Raw genomic sequence first — 18913 nt, 5'->3', positions numbered from 1 at the left:
ACTGTAGGGCATACCCTCACATCACTCAGACCAGCAGAAATCACGAATGGTCATGCCCTTTCTACAAACCCCATGTTCCTTGATAGTCTCTGTAACATGAATCTTAAAAGGTCTTATAATAAAAAACCCAGAGCCAGATATTGGGGTGAAAGCTGAAAGATCAGAGAAGCAGAACAGGCCAGCCACAAGTTTTTACCTCTATAAATCTTCAGTCTAAGGAGAGAGTTCCTGCTTCCTCATGCCTTGTATACCTTTCTGTGTCCTGCCATATTACTTCCTGTGTTTAAAGGCATGTGTCTTTCCCAGGCAAAGACATGAGATCTCAAGTGCTGGGATTAAAGGTGTGTGCCACCATGCCTAGCTCTATTCCCAGTGTGGCCTTGAACTCACAGAGATCCGTCTCCCAAATGATAGGATTAAGGGTGTGTGCCACCACTGCCTGACCTCTATGTCTAATTTAGTGGCTGGCTCTGTCCTCTGATCCCCAGGTAAGCTTTATTGGGGTACTCAATATGTCACCACAAGTCTCCATACCTTAAACTACATTCTTCACACTATCTCTTAGCGTTTTGGGGTCTACATCCATCTCATCCATAAGCGAGCTGGTCTTCTTCATATCTGGGGGTCATATTTCTTAGAATTGAAAAATGATCTCTCTTGGCTTTAAAGTAATGTAAATAAATCTTAAATGAAGTCATGACTTGGTGTCTGGGAAGGAGTGTCCCAAACCCCTTCCTTTCTGGTTACTTTGCATTCTTTCTCAGTGATCTGATGATTCCTTCGGGTGTTGATGTCAGGATGTGCCAAGTTCACGGCTCCCTGCCTGCCCTCTCCACCCTTTCTTCTCAGTCTTAGGCTCACCCTCTTCCTTTCCCGATGTCTCCACTTAGATGTCTCCTAGACACTTCAGTCTTACTAGTTCAAAATGAAAGCTTTGATCCACCTCACTAGAGGTTGTTTTGAAGCCGCAAATGATTGCTTTAGAAAGTCTTCCTTTGCTAGGCATTTATTGGCTCATTCACTAGCTAGCAAGTGCTCACCCTCTTCCAGGAATGATGTCCTAGAGGCAGGACAGTGAACTGGATGGAGTAGCCCTACCTCCTAGGGTTCACTACCCTCAGCAGCTCCCTCATCCCCAGAGGCTCTCTCACTCATTCACTAGTGCTGGCTCTGATCTGTTCAGTACACAAGCAGTCGCCACAGGTAGTTACAGACTGATGTGTGAGGTCAGTCAGACCTGAGATTTGCTGTGCCAACATACAACTCACATTCAAGTTCACCTCTTTTTTTTTCCTTTTTAATGTGGCTGTTAGCATGTTTAAATGATGAATATAAGCTTGACTTGGTTTCTATTAATCAACACTAGTGTTGAAGGACAGAGTGATAAAAAAATAACAAATTGTTTAACAATGTAATAGTTTAAATTGCTTCAATCATGATAAATGACCCCAAAGAAACAGACCAAGAAAGTGTAGGAGCACTAGAAAATTCCATTTCCCCCCAATCCCGTTCCCATATCAAATTATTTTCAAGTCCCATTAACTCCATTTCCGAGCACTCTGCCCACAGCACCTGCGGAAAGCGCATCTGCATTTCTGTCATTTCTTCCCAGGATCCCACTTCCGCCTCTGCATCGCGGTGGTGATGTCCCCTTTCTGACACTCCCAGCGACTGACCGCCAGTGTGCCTCTCCAGGCTCATCTTGGACCTTTCCACACGGGTTTTGATTACTCTTTGTCAGCTGAAGACTTAGCATTTGCTTCAAATTTCAGTTTCAATGTCACAGACAGCCTCAGAGAGGTCATTCTTGATTACCAACGCCAGCTCTCAACTAATTAAAAAACAAAACCAAGGGTGCCCTCTCCTCTTTCCCTTCCATGACCAGCCTCTTTCCTCTCGATAGGTGTTGTTTACCAGTGTACCCCACTAGCATCCTGCTTGCAACACAGTAGGCTTTGATAAATCTGTATTGACTGACTGACTGACTGGACACACATTTCAATATTTACAAAATAAAAGCTGTTGTGGGTCTCTACTTGTACATTGGCTGTTTCTTGATACTTAGGTTCATTATCTTTTATGAAGGGAAGCAACTGTTGCTTTAACAGACCATTTCTCCACTGTTTAACTTATTTCACAACGTGGAATATATAATATTAACTAAGTACAAAGGCCAGTCTTAAATCGAGAGCTACCACAGAATGCGCCCAAATCAAGGTATTTGAAAGAGAGCAGGCATCCAACCTCTAACGAAACTCTACCAAAAAGAGATTTTTTTTTTTTTTTTTTTTTTTTGGAGCATGTTTCCCACTGTGTTTGTCAGGAATGCCTGTGGTAGTGCTCTTGCCCTCTCGAGGCTGATGTTCCCTTTATTGGAGCTCTGACCATGTTGATAGACTGCCCCTATTTTTGGGTGAGTCCTGACCTGAAGGTCACAGATTTCTCAATAGTCTAGGCTTAGCTGAATCAATTGTACATGTGCATGACTAAAAGGAGGGATAGTTCACACAAGCCAGAGATGATCAAAATTCCATTCAGTAATCTGAGTGGCAGGCTTACATTTTCTTCTCTATAAAATTATGCAAAGGTGGGTGAACCACATGTGCAGAGCAGCAGATTCTCCTGCTTGTGACACGGGCCTCATGGTGGAATGTGGGCATCCAGTAGGTCCTTGCCATTTCCTTTGACCTGCCTGGCCCTAACCTCCCTATCTTGCACAAGGATGTGCCTTTTTGAAAACTGCCCATCATCTTCAACACATGGTGGGTGTGGTACTTTCCCAACATGACACACTTACCCAGAGGGTCTTTATTGCTCTGGGTAGCACATCGCAATTTGTGGGTTGCATGTCCAAGCTCTACCTGGTGTGCACATGGAGGTCACCTTGTGACTGTACTGCATACATACTCCCGCTTCAGATCAGGAGGCACTTGACAGATCAAAGCTGTGTGTCCCACCCTTGGGAGGACTGGAAAAGGAGATGTTCAACCATTGGTAGTATATATATCTAGTCCTCTCAGTGCTAGTTACTTTTTTTTTTTTTTTTGGTTCTGTGATCAAAATACATGATAGAAGCAATGGGAGACAGGTTTATTTTAGTTCAGGATTTCAGTCCATCATGGTGGGGAAAGCTGGCAGTGTTCATGGCGGATGGATTGTGTGGGAGAGGGCCTCCTAACTGCCAGACAGAATCAGGGCTTAGGATATAAGTTCCAAAGGCCTGCCCCTGGTGAACCATTTCTGGCAGCAATCCTTCCTTCCTAATGGCCCCACAGCCTTCAAAGCAACATCATTGGCTGGAAATAAGTGTTCCAAACCATGGTCTGTGATGGGTTCAATCTAGATTCAAAACAAACACTTTTTTCTCACTCCCTAAACTTCAGGAGCCTTCCAGACTTGGGTGTGGGCGGTGGGAGTCCTTGGAAAGGTTATATTTTAAATACCACAAGTGTACTGTGGTTCTTGATGGCGCAAGTTGCCTGCCTGGAAGCCACATATGAACTCCAGAAACAGGTTGCTGGGGCCTATACTTTTCTCCAGGTGAGTCTGGGATCTGGAGGACAGCAACTATTTCTAATACCAAAGGGGCACAGCAGTGAAGGTCCATTTGAGAATCGACAGAGGCCAGGACTCCTCTCTAATTGTCTAAAAGCAGAGCCACCAAAAGGAGCCCTGTCACCACACACCTCTCCAGGAGTTTCAGGACTAGAGAAGATTGGCTCTTGTCCCTGCTACTCAAAAGTCAGCACCAGGACAGGAGATTGCAGAGAGAGGCATCGACACCAGCCTTCTGTTCTATGTGCCTTCTGTTTTAAGGACTACCTATCACTTTCTCTACGGCCATTACCCATCCTTTTCACTTTCTGTCCTCTTTTCCTTTCTCCACTGTATATATACAAATGAAAATTTTATCTCTCTTGTTAAAATTTCTTCATCAGTTTAATTCACAGGCCCCAAGCTCTCAATCTAAATGGGCAGAGGGAAAAATTTTCATCTATGACAGTATCAACTTTCCAGAGCAAAAGCTCATAAACTAGGACCTATTTTTATAGGGCCTATGAGCTAAGAATGATTTTTATTTTCTTAGATGGGCAAAGAAATAAAAGCCCATAAAATTCAAATAAAGTTTTATTGGAAGCTAACCACGCTTAATGGCTTGTGTAGTGTCTCTGACTGCTCTTACTGCATGAAGTGGCATAGCCAAGAAGCTGCAGCCTGCTAAGCTGAGAATCTAAGGAAGTCTCCACGTCCGCTCCATCAGATCGCTCTTTCAGTCTCCCTAGCATTTTCTGCTGTCTCCGTTTCATTTCGTTGTTTTGCCTGTGCCCATTAGAACTAAGCTTCCAGAGGACAGAGCCCTTACAGCTTGTTGTATACCAAATCTCTGCACTCCAACCACCGTCATAGCCAGCTGCTTGGTGTAAATGAGTGGCTAACGCTAGCTGTTTGTTAAACACTTCCTGTGTGTCAATCACCTATGTCATCTTTCCATCCTGTCAATCACTTGGTGTTGGATCATGCCATTTGTTGTGTGCTTTCGTTGGCCTCTCCTCCATTCATATGTTGCAATTCTAACCCTCAATAACTCAGAATGTGACAGTGCAGATGCCTTTTGACTTAGGAGGGGCTTTCGTGCCAATCTGAAGTTGAGAATACTGTCAGTCAAAGATGGGTGTAGTGTCCTTAGTCTATCAACATCGTAGCCTAGCAACGCAGTGTGCTGTGGAGTGTGGGCTGGCCACCTACCTGATCTTGAGGCTGTCGGGAGGTTTCAGCTTACTGTTGCTGTCTTCTTTATGAGAGAAAATGAGCTCATATATTGCTAGCTTGGGAAAAAACAGCAATTCATCGTACAATTTCTATTCAGTGCATAGTAATTGGAGGCTGGTGTCAAGCTGAAAATTTTTACTTGGGGCCACAGTGGCTCAGGGCCTGTCTGTGTTTGGAGACAGAACCTTTAAAAGGGTCATTGGGAAGACTACTGATCTGATCTGTTTGGGATCCTTACAAATCTAGATGACTCAGATACAGGCACACAGGAAACACCAAGTAAATATGCAGGAAGATGGCCACCTTCAGGCCAGATTAGACAAAAATCAACATGACCACACCTCGATAATCTCAGATTTCAAGATGCCACAATGTTAAAGTTAATTTCTAGACGGGCGGTGGTGGCGCATGCCTTTAATCCCAGCACTCATGAGGCAGAGGCAGGCGGATCTCTGTGAGTTCAAGGCCAGCCTGGGCTACCAAGTGAGTTCCAGGAAAAGGCGCAAAGCTACACAGAGAAACCCTGTCTCGGAAAACCAAAAAAAAAAAAAAAAAAAAGTTAATTTCTATAATATAAGTCACCTAGCCCATAACACTTTGTCATGTTGGTCCAATAAACAAATATACCACTGTTAGTTTCTTTTTCAGATGAGAAAAGTGGAGTACAACCTACAGTTAATGCATAGAGAGCTAGAATTTGAACACTGGGAGTGGGTCTCTTGTTTCTTAAAACCACAACACCATGCCGTCTCTCTGTGGGTGAGTAGATAGGAGACTCCCTGGATAGACATGCTGTGTAGATACACAAACTTCCCTCCTCACTGGAGAATGTATAAGATTCCCAAGGGCACACTTAGATCACACCACCACTCTCCTCCTCTTCCTCCTCCTCCTCTTCCTCTTCCTTCTCCTCCTCTTACTGCATCAATAACTGATTGTAGCACAAGAGAGAGCAGGGTGCCATTATAAAATAGAGTACTGTGTACATATACCCAACAGCTGGGGCAGTTCCTTCCCAGCCCCCTAGCATCTGCCTAACCAAATGAAATCTCTGTCAGAATCTGCTGTAAGGTTTTGTTTTGTTTTTGTTTTTCGAGACAAGGTTTCTCTGTGTGGCCCTGGCTGTCTTGGGTCTCACTCTGTAGACCAGGCTGGCCTTGAACTCACAGAGATCCAACTGCCTCTGCCTCCTCAATGCTGGGATTAAAGGTACCACCACCTTAAGTTTTATTTGTTGTTGTTTTTTTTATTTAGCATAAAATGTATTGCTTCATTGTTAAGTTTTCATACATATATATGTGATTTATTTTGTTTTTATTATTCTGTTTCCTTGTTACCCTCCCCCATCTTCCTCTGCTCCCTTTCTTTCCTTTCCACAAATAGTCTCTCCTTCTGCTTTCATGCCATATATAATACTGTTCTTCATTTTGTGTGTGTGTGTGTGTGTGTGTGTGTGTGTGTGTGTGTGTGTGTGCACATTCAAGTGCATGTGGAGGTCAGAGGACAGCCTGCTGGAGTCATGTCTTTCTTTCTACCATGCATATCCTGGGACTCAATTCAAATCTTCAGGCTCGGTGGCAGACTCTTTACTCCTCAGCCATCTTGCCAGTCCTAATACTGTACTTGTTAATGCTTTCTCATTTTCCTTCATAATAAAACCCATGACCATACATGAGGGCTGTGAACCGCATACCTCCTCACCTTACCTCTTTCTCTTTTTGTGTTGTTTGCCTCAGTTCAGCCACACCAGCCAACAGCTGGGTTCTCAGCTGTGAAGGGCTCTTGGTACCTCAGTCCCTGTCCCCGTTTATCTCCACAACCTCAGGCATCAGCTTGAGTGAGGCTTGCTCATGGTGCCTTCACAAGGCAGTGGTACCCCCTGTCCTTCCTAAAAGGAAAAAGTACCTGGTCCCTATATTTAGCATTTTCATAGCATCCCACAATTTCCCTGGTAGCACTTTTCATGACTGGGGTTAGAGAGTAAATTACCTGCATCAGGGCTCCGTGGTAGGATGTTCTAGGCCATGAGTTTGATCTCCAGCATCTCTCTCTCCCCTCTTCTGTCTCTGTCTCTGTCTCTGTCTCTCTCTCTCACACACACACATACAGACACACACACACACACACACACACACACACACACCCCACTCACTCACACAATCTATCATTTGTTGTTTACAGCCAATTTTTTTTCCCTAGAACTGAAGTTCTGCAGGTCACGGACTGGGTCTGATCTTTTCTCATCGTATCTATGGCTCAAGTCCAAAGTCTGCCATACACCACATGCTTAGTAAATAAACCCTTTGAAAATCATCAAATTTAGGGATCAGGGCAGAATCAGTCACAGCTGCTGGTCACTGCCCCTCTCTATAATGTGGCTGTGGGGGACATTTCATGCTGGGAACTCTGACATACCTTTTCAGGATTCCCGTAAGCCATGTAGCTAGCATTAGCTCCATGTTCAGAGAAGGAACCAGAGGTTCAGAAAGTTGTGAGGTTTGGCACAGAGCAGGAGGCTGCTCTTAGGCAGAGCCAGGGCAAAATCCCAAGTCAACTTTGTTCTAAATTTCATGTCCTTCCAGTGTGGTGGGGTACCCACCAGAGAAGACCGTTCAGACATGGATTTAAACCAATAGAAAATATGTAACAGGCAGCCAGTGACTGCACTGGGTGTTCAGGGTCCCAGCGTAGCACGGCACCTTTCTCAGAATGAGCTTTTAAGCACCGAAAACATTTTCTGAGTTGACATACTTCAGTTAACAAGAACAGTTACCAGAAGCAGAACTACAATAGCCAAAAAGCAAAGTTAGTACATTTAGAGACTTTCCCATAACTATAGACTTTGATGGATTAGGTCTTTGTTTTCACTATGGCAGGTGATACTGTCTGCATGCTGAGATTTATAGCCTGAATGGTACTTCCATCATGGAGTTAGTCGTGCTAAGGTCTGGGGCCTACTGAGGTCTGGGGCCCTGTTATACCATCTGCCTGATTGCTTTGAGTGACTAGCTAGTTATATGTTAACTTGACACAAGCTATAGTCATCTAAGGGAAGGGAAACTCAATTGAGAAAATGCTTCCCTAAGATCAGGCTGTAGGCAAACCTGTAGGGCATTTTCTTAATTTGTGACTGATAGGGGACGGCCCATCCTATGTGGATGTGGATACCCCTGAGAGAGCTGGTGGTCTTAAGTTCTACAAAAAAGCAGGCTGAGCAAGCCACGAGGAACCAGGCACTAAGTAGCACCCTTCCATGGCCTCAGTTCCTGCCTCCAGGTTCCTGCTCAGTTTGGGTTCCTGCCCTGGCTTCCATCAGTGAACTGTGATTAAGGACATGTAAGCCACATAAACCCTTTCCTGCTCAAGGTGCTATTGGTCATGGTGTTTCATCACAGCAATAGAAACTCCAAGATAGAGAACTCCCTTTTCTTATTGCTTACTGTTTTTCCTTTCTCTTTTCACACTGCGCAGTGAGTCTGCTAACACATAGGACACAGGTCTTTGTAGGTGAGGATACGACATCAGCTTCTTTTCCTGGAGAAGTCTGTATCTGAATGTTGCAGCCATGTTGGGCATTCTCTTTTTCCTTCTGGTTTTGAACTGTTTCTTTTTCTTTTTAAGACAGGGTCTTACTATGTAGCTCAGCTGACTTAGGATTCAGTATGTGGTTCAGGCTAAGTTGGGACTTCCTATATGGTCCAGGCTGGCCTTGAACTCATGAACTTTCTGTCTAATAAATTCTCTTATTTGTGTGTCTTCCAGGTTTACCTAGAGCTTGTTTTTCATCCTTTTAGGTATAATGTAGAGGCTTTGGGGAATCTGATTCTTTTTTGTCTACAGTGGTAGTAACATTTGTCCAAAATATTGTATAAATCTCTTTTCTGTTATTAGAGCCAAATAGTAGAGGATGGATACTATCTTAGTTAGGGTTTCTATTGCAAGTACCTTGAAGGCAGTAACTGTGTGTCTTCAGTCTTACTCTGATGTACAACGTGTGCTCCATACCGAAGAGTTTTCTACTGAGGTAAAATAAAGAGTAGGGGTTGGCAAAGAGGTGGAAGAAATAGATAAAAACAGGAAACAAATCTCACCTTTTGAAATAGTTTATCTCAGGTGAATATTTAGATTTTGTTATCAATTTGAAAATAGTGACTGTCGACATTGCTATTTTAAAATGTATGTACATAATTCATTGAGTTTGGAACATTAAGGCTTCAGGAACCCTCTGGCAAGTCCTTCCTGCTAGCTTGGCTGGACAAATGTTTGTTTGTGGTTTATTCATTATAAAAGCTTTTAATTGAAATATAAATCTTCATTTTAACTACTGCCCAGATTTCTGGATTTTATCAAGAACACTTTTTTTGAACTATGTACATATTAGGCCATATTCTAATCTTGTTTTATTTGTACCTGGTAGTAGAAACATTTAAAAAATGTATTCCTTTAAAAACAGTGGATACCATTTATAAGATAAGATGTATATGTAGAGGAGATACATTTCAAGTGAGTTAGACTCAAGGTCACTAACTTTAGCAGAAGAACTTGAAGATGTCCCAACTCTAATCTTTATTATTTATTATGTGTACACTTAGAAACTTGGGCTCAAAGGCTTTCATGAATGCCCAGCTCTTCAAGGTATTCAGGGTCTGCCCTCTATTGGTGAGATGTCCACAAAAATGCACTTTTGGGCCGGACAGGAGCTAGCATAGTCAGTACAGTGCTGGCTGTGAAGGCATGCAGTTGGAGTTTGATCCTAGAACCTACATAAAAATGCCAGGCATGGCAGTGTGTGCCCAGAATCCCAGCACTGGGGAGGAGGAGTCCAGGGAATCCCTGGGCTCACCAGCCAGCCCCCCTAACCAGACTGGCAAGTTCCAACCAGTAAGAGCCCCTGTCTCAAAGATCAGTGTGGATGGTGAACAGGAGAATGACACCCAAGGTTGACTGCTAGCGTCTACATGTATGCATACACAGGTGCACACACACAAGCATGTACACACATGTATGTGTTCGCATGCACCCATCCAATGTACCATGCTTTAAAAAAATATTCCTAAGCCGGGAGGTGACGGTGCACGCCTTTAATCCCAGCACTCGGGAGGCAGAGCCAGGTGAATCTTTGTGAGTTCAAGGCCAGCCTGGGCTACCAAGTGAGTTCCAGGAAAGGTGCAAAGCTACACAGAGAAACCCTGTCTTGAAACAAACAAACAAACAAATAATAAATAAAAATAATAATGAAAAAAATTTATTCTTTCAAAATTATGTAGTAAATTGAAATAAATTTTATTGATTAGGCATAGTGTTTATGGTAAGTCCAAGTATACCCTTTTACAACTCAAAATTGGACTATGATGTTTCTAGTGTGAGATTTATAGTTAGCACAGAAGGGAACTGAGATAATACTAAGCTCAAATAGAACAATTATGAGGTGTTTTTAGTTTCATAGTTAAGAGAATATTGTATTAATTAATGTTTCTGAAAAAAAATCACCATAACCAAAATGGTACTATAGTGCAACTTAAGGAAGTACTTCTTTGGTCCGCTGTTTCAGGGCTCCGCCTATGGCTGCCTGGCCCCATGCTCTTGGGCAGAGGATCACTGTGGCAGGAGTGTGTGGTGGAAGGGGCTTCTTTTTTTCTTGGCTACAGACGAAAGAGTAAGGGGCACAGACAAGATATCCTCAGGGTGTGACCCCAGTGACCTAGATCCCATCTCCTACAGTTTCCAGAATTTCTCAAGATAATGCCACCAGCATGGGGAACAAACATTTAATACAGGAGCCTGTGGGGGACATTTCATGCGTATGTCTACTTTAAAAATCTCAAACATTAGATTGGGAATGTTAATTGAAGGGGGAATAAAGTTCACCCCATTTTCCTCATGTATCAAATACCTATTTTCATTTTTCATAAAGGTGTTTTCATCCTTTTCCTATGGTGTTGACCATAGGAAAAGAATAAAGAAGTATTCTTGTTAGTTATTAATGAGATGCTGGGTTTTTATTTTTTATTTTATTTTTTTGTGAGGAAGAGAAGGTTCTTGGAGCTCAAACCCAGGGTCTCATACTCTAAGCCTGCACTTCATCACTGAGCTGCATGTCCAGCCCAAGTCTCTAAAAATTTTGAGCTGCACAAATTTTCAGTTCATTATGGATAGATCAATTTATTCATTTCTGATTTATTAATTTAATCATAAATTTGGAAAACAAGGTAATAAACTCATTGAAAAATTAAAGTCTAGGTGAAATACCTAAAATTAATATAAAAAATATTTTAATTATATATTTGACTTTTTATATTTTATATGATCTTTTCACTTAAAATTTATGTGCAAAGTCTTAGAGAGGAAAAAACTTTTCATGTATTTCTTCCTATGTAGAAGAAACCCAAATTTTAATGTATTTCTCTCCATGAGGTAAATGGTTCAAGAGTGGGCTGAGACTCCCAGCTGGATTTTCATGTGGATATTTTCATCATTTAATAACTGTCCTGGTGACTACAATTTAAAGTGAGTTGCCTACTTATCTGTTCTGGTTAATTGGCATGCAAACCTCAATACCGTCTGAAGCAAATTCATGAATCAGCTATATAAAATTGCTCCTTAATTCAAGTGAGTATATAATTTCCTTTATTATGAATCTCCATCTTATTTTTTTTTGCAGCATGGGAGGTCAAATCTAAGGCTTCACAAATACCAGACAGTCACGCTACTACCACTGACTTATACTATACACCCTTAGCTGTCAAAGCCCAGCTTTGTGGAAAGACACATCATCAGCTAAGCCTTTTGCTTTTCAAGTGTTGGTGTAATTCCTAGATTGTTACTCCAAGCTTCATAGCTGTTAGCTAGGTCTCATGGTTTAGGGGGTCAGGAAATTAAACATCCCAAGGTGATTCTTGTAGTGTCCCTTAGTTACTTTTAAATTACTGTGACAAGAGCCCATGCCACCTTGACCAAGGTGACTTATAAAAGAAAGCATTTAATTTGGGGCTCATGGTTCCAGAGGGTCAGAGTCCATGATCATCATGGTGAGGAGCATGGCAGCAGGCAGGCAGGCAGGCATGGTGCTGGAGCAGTAGCTGAGAGATTATACCTCAGTCTACAAGCAGGAGGCAGGGAACTAACTGGGAATGGCTTGACCTTTTGAAACCCAAAGACTGGCCCAAGTAACACACCCCCTTCACCAAGGCCATACCTCCTGATCATTCCCAAACTGTTCCAAGTATTCAAATATATGACCTCTGGGGGCCATTCTCTACCAAAGTACCACACCTACATTCTACTCTTCTTTTTCCTTCTTGTTATTAAATTGTGGTTTCCCCCTCCTCAAAGATGTTCGTAATGCTAATCTTGGCTGTTAACTTGAATACTTCTAGCAACAACTAAAACCCAAGCAGCTGGGCATGCCTGAGAGGAATGTTCTTGATCATTTGAGATATCATAAGAGCATAGTAAATATAAAAAAATCACACCTTATGTAATGAGTTGTCTCCATTTTTTCTTTCTTACACACACACACACACACACACACACACACACACACACACACACACACCAAACAGGATCTCATTTAGTGAAGGCTGGCTCAGAACTCATTATGTACCTGAGGATTGCTTTGAACTCTTGATCTTCCTGCTTCCACCTCCAAAGATCTGGGATTGCAGGTGTACACTAGCAGGACTAGCTCTCTGTGCATAGTTTAGAATGCTGATTACAGGTTTCTATACCACAAGAGTGGTTCTTGCTGTCCCAAGACATAAAGGTCTGTGTCTATGTGTCTTCTCCCACAGAGTATTTACATATCTATATTTTTTCACTTAATATTTAAAAGTATATATTTTCATAGATATTCACATTTAAAAGTTGTGTGTGTGTGTGCGCGCGCGTGCGTGTACATGCGTGCGTGTGTGTACATGCGTGCGTGTGTGTACGTGCGTGCGTGTGTGTGTGTGTGTGTGTGTATGTGTGTGTAGGTGGAGTCTAAAATCTCTCATTAGGCCAGTACTCTATCCTTAAGCCACACCCACATCCTGGTCTATCTTTTAAAAAAAAAAGAATCTTAGTCTTTGCTGATATTACAATGTGCAGCATATCATCATGCTGGCACTATGAAACTGGGAGTTCTGAAAGCGTTCCAGCATGTGTGATTGCTGGAGTAAACTCCGGGGATTGGAGCTTGGCTCTAGCTGTGCAAACATTTGGGGTGAAATGCAGCAGGAGGCAGCCTTCCAGTGGTTCTCAGCACAGCTGTCTTTGATGGCTTTCCCCTGAATCTCTGGTCCCTAGGGGACCTCTCTTTCCCCTATCAGTCAGTGGCTTACCAGTTTTATACAATGAAGCTTGTCAAGTGTCTTGGGAGGTGGCGACATTACTTTTGAATTCAAGCTATCAGAAGCAAACTTGCTTGCTTATTAGGTTGTGTGTCACTGGTCGTGCTTAAGCTCATTTACACACTGTGCTCGGATACCCTTGGAGTAGTGATATACTCAGCGAGATGCAAGGACCAGCATTTAGCTTTTAATGATGGATGGTTCTCTTTCTCAACACGGAATAGGACGTTGGGTCATTGCAGAAACTCTAGGAAGGCTATGTTTTATTTTAAAGATAGCAATAGGAGCTGAGGCTGTAGCTCAGCTGGTAGAGGGCTTACCTAGAATGTGTGAAAGTCTTGGTTCAATTCCCCAGCACCTTACAAACCAGGTGTGGTAGTGCAGTTCCTGTAGCCCCAACACTGAGAGATGGTGGCAGCAGGATCAGAAATTTAAGGTCATCCTTGACTATATAGCAAGTTCAAGGCCAGCCTGGGATATCTGTGACCCTGTCTTAAGGGGAGAGGGAAAGAGAGGAGAGTGGAGAGCTTGTGCTGTGGCCCTCTTCTGCACTAAGCATGTATTGGAGCAAACTTATTGATATCTGTGTTACATGCCACCTTGAATAGGTAATTCTTCGTTCTCATTCTGAGCTCTTTTTATTTATTTTTTCCGAGACAGGGTTTCTCTGTGTAGCTTTGTGCCTCTCCAGAAACTCATTCTGTAGCCCAAGCTGGTCTCGAACTCACAGAGATCCACCTGGCTCTGCCTCCCGAGTGCTGGGATTAAAGCATGCGCCACCACCGCCCGGTTCGTTCTCATTCTGTAAATCTAAAAATTGGAACTCATCAAGGTCAGATACATTGTCTTAGTAAGTGGCTGAACAGAGATTCAAACTCAGCCCATTGGATTCCAGTGATTAGATTTGATATTACAGTCTGCTGGATGACAGGAAACTTTGCAAATACCATTTGAGAGCATTCTAGAAGTAATTTATAAATAATATGAAAAAGGGAAAGGAAAACTTAACTTAAAAGAAAATGATGAGAATTTAGAAATTTTCTTGCCTGAACATCTCATAGAGAATCCACATTAGCACAGCTGTCATTCCCGTTTTCAGACTTGGAAAGTTCTGGTTGTACTGTCTGCTACTGAATCACGTCACCCTGGGTTTGTTACTCCTCCTCTCTGGATTCTTTTCTCAAATAAAAATACTGCCACTCTGTTATTCACACCGTCCAGATATAATAAGGTCATAGACAAAACTGATAGAAAATTATTTTTAAAATAGGACTGTTAGGGAAACAAGTTGCTATTATTTCTCATTGTCACCTGTCATGGATGGAATTGCACAATCTCAGAACTGGAAGGAGTGTGTTTGTTACAGTTTGGAGCTGAAGTGTCTTCCCCAAGGTTCAGGTGCTGAAGGCCTGGTTTCTATAGCAGCGTGGTTCAGAAGTGTGGCTTTGGGGAGGTGAGGGGATCATATGGCCTCTGTTTCTGATGGTTGATGAATCTGCTTTAGCGAAGTCTTTGTGTCTATGAATGGATAGTTGTGTGAAAATGAGGAAATAAGGAGCAAGGCAGACAACCAGCTTTCTTTCCCTGGAGAATGTAGATGCAGTGTGAGTGTGAGCAGCTTCTACCTGAGGGAGCTGCGAAAGAATGGTCTGAGAGGATAAAACACTGATAAGGCAAGAAAATATCTGGAAGGGTTCTCAGTAAAGGAAATCTACCATCTTTGCCTTAGGACACTTCAAGTTACTAAGGTCATTAAAGACACAAACTAGAACAGACTAACACTTCTTCCAAGGGTAGGCCTTGAATCAAGTTCATCACCACCACTTAGGACCTACTGGGTCAGAAACTAAGCCATTTTCACAAGGTCTCCAGTGATTCTGATGGATGCCAAAATTTGAGCACTAGAGTCAGTCTAGAAGCAATGGGGAGAAGGGTGATTAGAATGCCCAGCCTGTGGTGTTTATGGGGTGGTAACCCCTCGCACACTGAACAGAGATAGACACTTGCACCAGAACCAATTTATTCTAAGCCTCAATGGCCTGCTCTAAGTCACTCAGCAACCACCCCATGCTCCTGATCCATGATGCCCTGGGCCTTCAAGGACAGAGCTTCTCTTTCTGGATTTGGAGTAAGATCTTTTCGTCACTGCAAACACTACTAAAGTAATGGGCGTGCAGGGATTTGGTTCTAAGAGAGTAAGGGCTGAGGACGCAGCCCAGTCGGTAGAGAATTCAACCTTCCTTTAACTGCAAACTTATACTTCTCTCTGGCTTCTTAGTAGGTGACAGTACACCAAGTTGGTGATATTACTCCCAGCTTGTACTTGGACTTAGAAATAGTCATAACACATCTTCCTTTAGTTTTAGGAGCTACATCCAGGCATGCTCTGAATTAGCCATGTGGATTAACTATCATGCACATTAACTTCATAGGATCCAGTGACTTTTGTTACTTTGAACCTTGTTATTCATTCATCGATTTGGGTTCATGTTTTCCCCTTCACTGTCCAGCAGAGGAGACAAACATGTAGTTACTAAAAACTTGACACGTGCTAAGTAGTGATAAGCACAAGACGCGGCCGGGGCGCAGGAGTAGCTCATCTTGGCAGGAAGGCACGTTTAGTAAGCTGATGCACATGTCTTGGAAGAACAGCATGTGTTCTTCAGCTGGATCATGGGCACGGGAATAGGGACTATTTCAGACTCAAAAGCAGTGGAAGATTTGTTGAGTAGTTTGCCATGGGAAAACTTTTGGGTAAGTGTTCCTGGCCTGCAGGACAGGATGTTATATAAAGCTCTTCACATGGGCTTCACAGCAAAGGGTCTGCATCAAGAGGGACGGCTCCTGGGGGGTTTAAAGCAAGGGATAGGGGGAGTACAGTTCAGGTTCCCTGCAGAGTTGTCTCCGTAAAGTTGTGTTAACACATGCTCTTGGGTTATACTGAGAAACAGTATCAAAACTACAGATCATTTATAACTTTTGTTTATTTAGCATGTGTATGTGCATGTCATGGTGTGTATGTGTGTGTGTGTGTGTGTGTGTGTGTGTGTGTGTGTGTGTGTGCGTGCGCGCGCGCCCGAAGGTCAGAGGACAACGTTTTGGAATTGGCTCTCTCTTTCCACCAGGGGTTGAACTCAGGTTGTCAGGCTTGGCGGCAAGTATCCTTATCTGTTGACCCATCTCCCTGGGCTCTGAAGTTGCAACGCTGTCGGGGTCCTCTAAAAGGCAATGTTCTTCATGAGAAATCTCACGTGGCACACCTTTTTAGTTAACTTTTTACTTTCTTTTGAAACATTGCCCTCAAGATGAGAGAGTATGAAGAGAAGGGAAAGGGATTATTAGTCGTAGGAGGTCTGTTAGGAAAGTACAGGAGAGGTTGGAGTATAGTCTAGACTGAGTCAGTGTGTGTATGGGAGGGGGTGGGGAGACGGAGAGAAGGGGTGGATCTGAGACTTAGGAGTTACGACGACATCGAAGTGCAGTGATGGGATGGATAAGCACTGTGTATTAGCAGAAAGGGGCGGGGGGGGGGGGCCGGCGGCTATGAGAAGTGGCTGTGTCCCAAGTGACTGAGGTGTAGGCAGGGGAAGGTAGCTGTTTCCTAGGATTTGTAATTCTGGAAGAAAAGCAGGGGTGAACGCGAATATAATGAGCACTTGTGGGGAGTCCAGGCAGGTGTGGCTACATGTCAGCTGGTCAGGAAGCCAGTGTGGAGTTAGGAAGCGCTGACTCCCTCTTCACCCTGGACATGAAGGAGCGCCTCCAGAGAGGACCATTTCTGGGCAAGGCAGCACCTGAAGAGATGCAGATTACAGTCCTGAGGGCTGATAGTGAGGGAGGGAGGAGGAGGAGGACCTAGCAGAGAGGACAGGAGCATGAGGACTTAGTGCTGAGAAGCGCAGCAACAAGAAAGGAGTTCGGGAAGGGCTTTGGCATTTGCTGATCACTGGTGCCTTGCGCGGGCGTCCAGTCGTCGGTCACGTGGTGCATCGGTGTGAAATGAAATTATGCACTGCACTCCGATGTGGTGAGGGAGAGGAAGAAGTGACCCAGTGTGAGGCGACTTATATCATACAAATAGGGAATTCCAGAACAAAGTGGCTTTGGAGTGGGAGCCGAGTTTGGAAGCATTATTACACGACCCAGAAAACATTAAAAAAAAAAATCACACTATGGTGTGGTGTGAATGGTAGGGTTGCAATAATGAAGAAAAGTAGAATAAAATTATTTGTCAACTGTTTCTAAATAAAAGAGAATAGGACAAAGTTCTCAGGAATATCATTAAAACTTTATAACAATACAATTCATTATCATTGTTTGGGTTAATATTGTAATAATTACACACTTTTTACATTATGAAAATAAGTCATAAATAGTGTAAAAATAATTCCGAAGATCAACTTCTCACAAACTAGGAACCCTGAAAACAATTTTTAAAAGTAAATTAGAAACAAATTAGAAAATGAACCCAAAGCAATTATCTCCAAATTGCAAATCAGAACCTTCACAGGCCTTTGAGTCAATAATGGCAGTTGGAAAAAAACGACAATTCAAATAAGAAATCAAACAGGAAAGTCCAATCTTTTAAATATTTACACTGCTGAGACAATCAGGTTTGCACCATATACACAGTGAAAAGATACAACACATTATTAGAATAACCAAGTACATGAGACTAGCCCATGGAACATTTAAAAAAAAATAAAAAAACCCACAAGGCAGTGTGTGCCGTTTTTTTTTTTTTTTCCATTTCCCTCTTACTATGCATTTATGTGAGTTTTTGGCAATATAAAAATAGCTGCACATAGAGATGAACTTTAAAATGTAAAAAATACAAATAAAAATATAATATTTCCCAAAGATAAATCAGATACATACATCTTTTTAAAATGTCCACCTTAATGAAACATTTACAACACTATGAAGAATATCCACGCAAATGCCAACAATACGTGAAACATTCTTTGTGAACCCGACTCATTAATATTTCTGTGATATGTGAGAATATGATTTATTTGGAGAAGAGTTGGTATTTTCTTTGTTGTCAAGAAATCAAGCATAACAAGGTCCATCCTCCTGTCTCCAAAACGTCCTACCCATAAGCAGAGTAGGCAGTCTATACATGTAAAATATATTTTGGTGAAAAAAGAAGCCATTAAAATGTTTGTTACCATAGAAGTTACAAAAACCCTAAATAAATTCATGAGCAATCTAAGTTAGAGGAGTGTCTCTGAGCGAGCAGATGTGCTAAGAGAATAGGAGGAGGGGCGGAGGGCCTTTATATCCTAACCCAGTTTGGCAGGTTTATAACTGGTCAGACCTGTCAATCACCAGTATCACAGCTGATCATTTTTAGTATTTTTGGAATGATAAGGCTACGGTGAACCTTATAAAATAGTAGGGATTTTTTTTTGGTAAAAATTATTAAATTCTATGTTTTTGGTAGCATTAAACATGAAAATAATCTGAATATCAAGAAAGGAAGGAAATGGAGGTTTTAGATGTCAGCATCCAAGTTTCTCATGACCTCTTTTGAGAAGATGTTGAACTACCAGACAAATGTAGTGGGAGAGGGATTAAAATGTTATTTTTTGTGTTAAATACTTGGTATTTTGGGCACTTATGAAATGTGCCTAATTTCCAAGGACAATTTCCCCATAGGTACAGAATGGTGATCTGACAATTTCCTTAAGCTAGCAGATACATACACAAGTACATGTATGTAAACTGCCCCACTAACACATCATATGCACAGAGTGGAAATCCCAAACCAAGAACTTCCTATTGGTGGGAGTGAGAGACATTCCAATATT

The sequence above is a fragment of the Peromyscus eremicus genome, chromosome 6 (assembly GCF_949786415.1).
Source record: "Peromyscus eremicus chromosome 6, PerEre_H2_v1, whole genome shotgun sequence".
Classification (NCBI taxonomy): Eukaryota; Metazoa; Chordata; class Mammalia; order Rodentia; family Cricetidae; genus Peromyscus; species Peromyscus eremicus.
Note: the sequence above shows the minus strand (reverse complement) of the source record.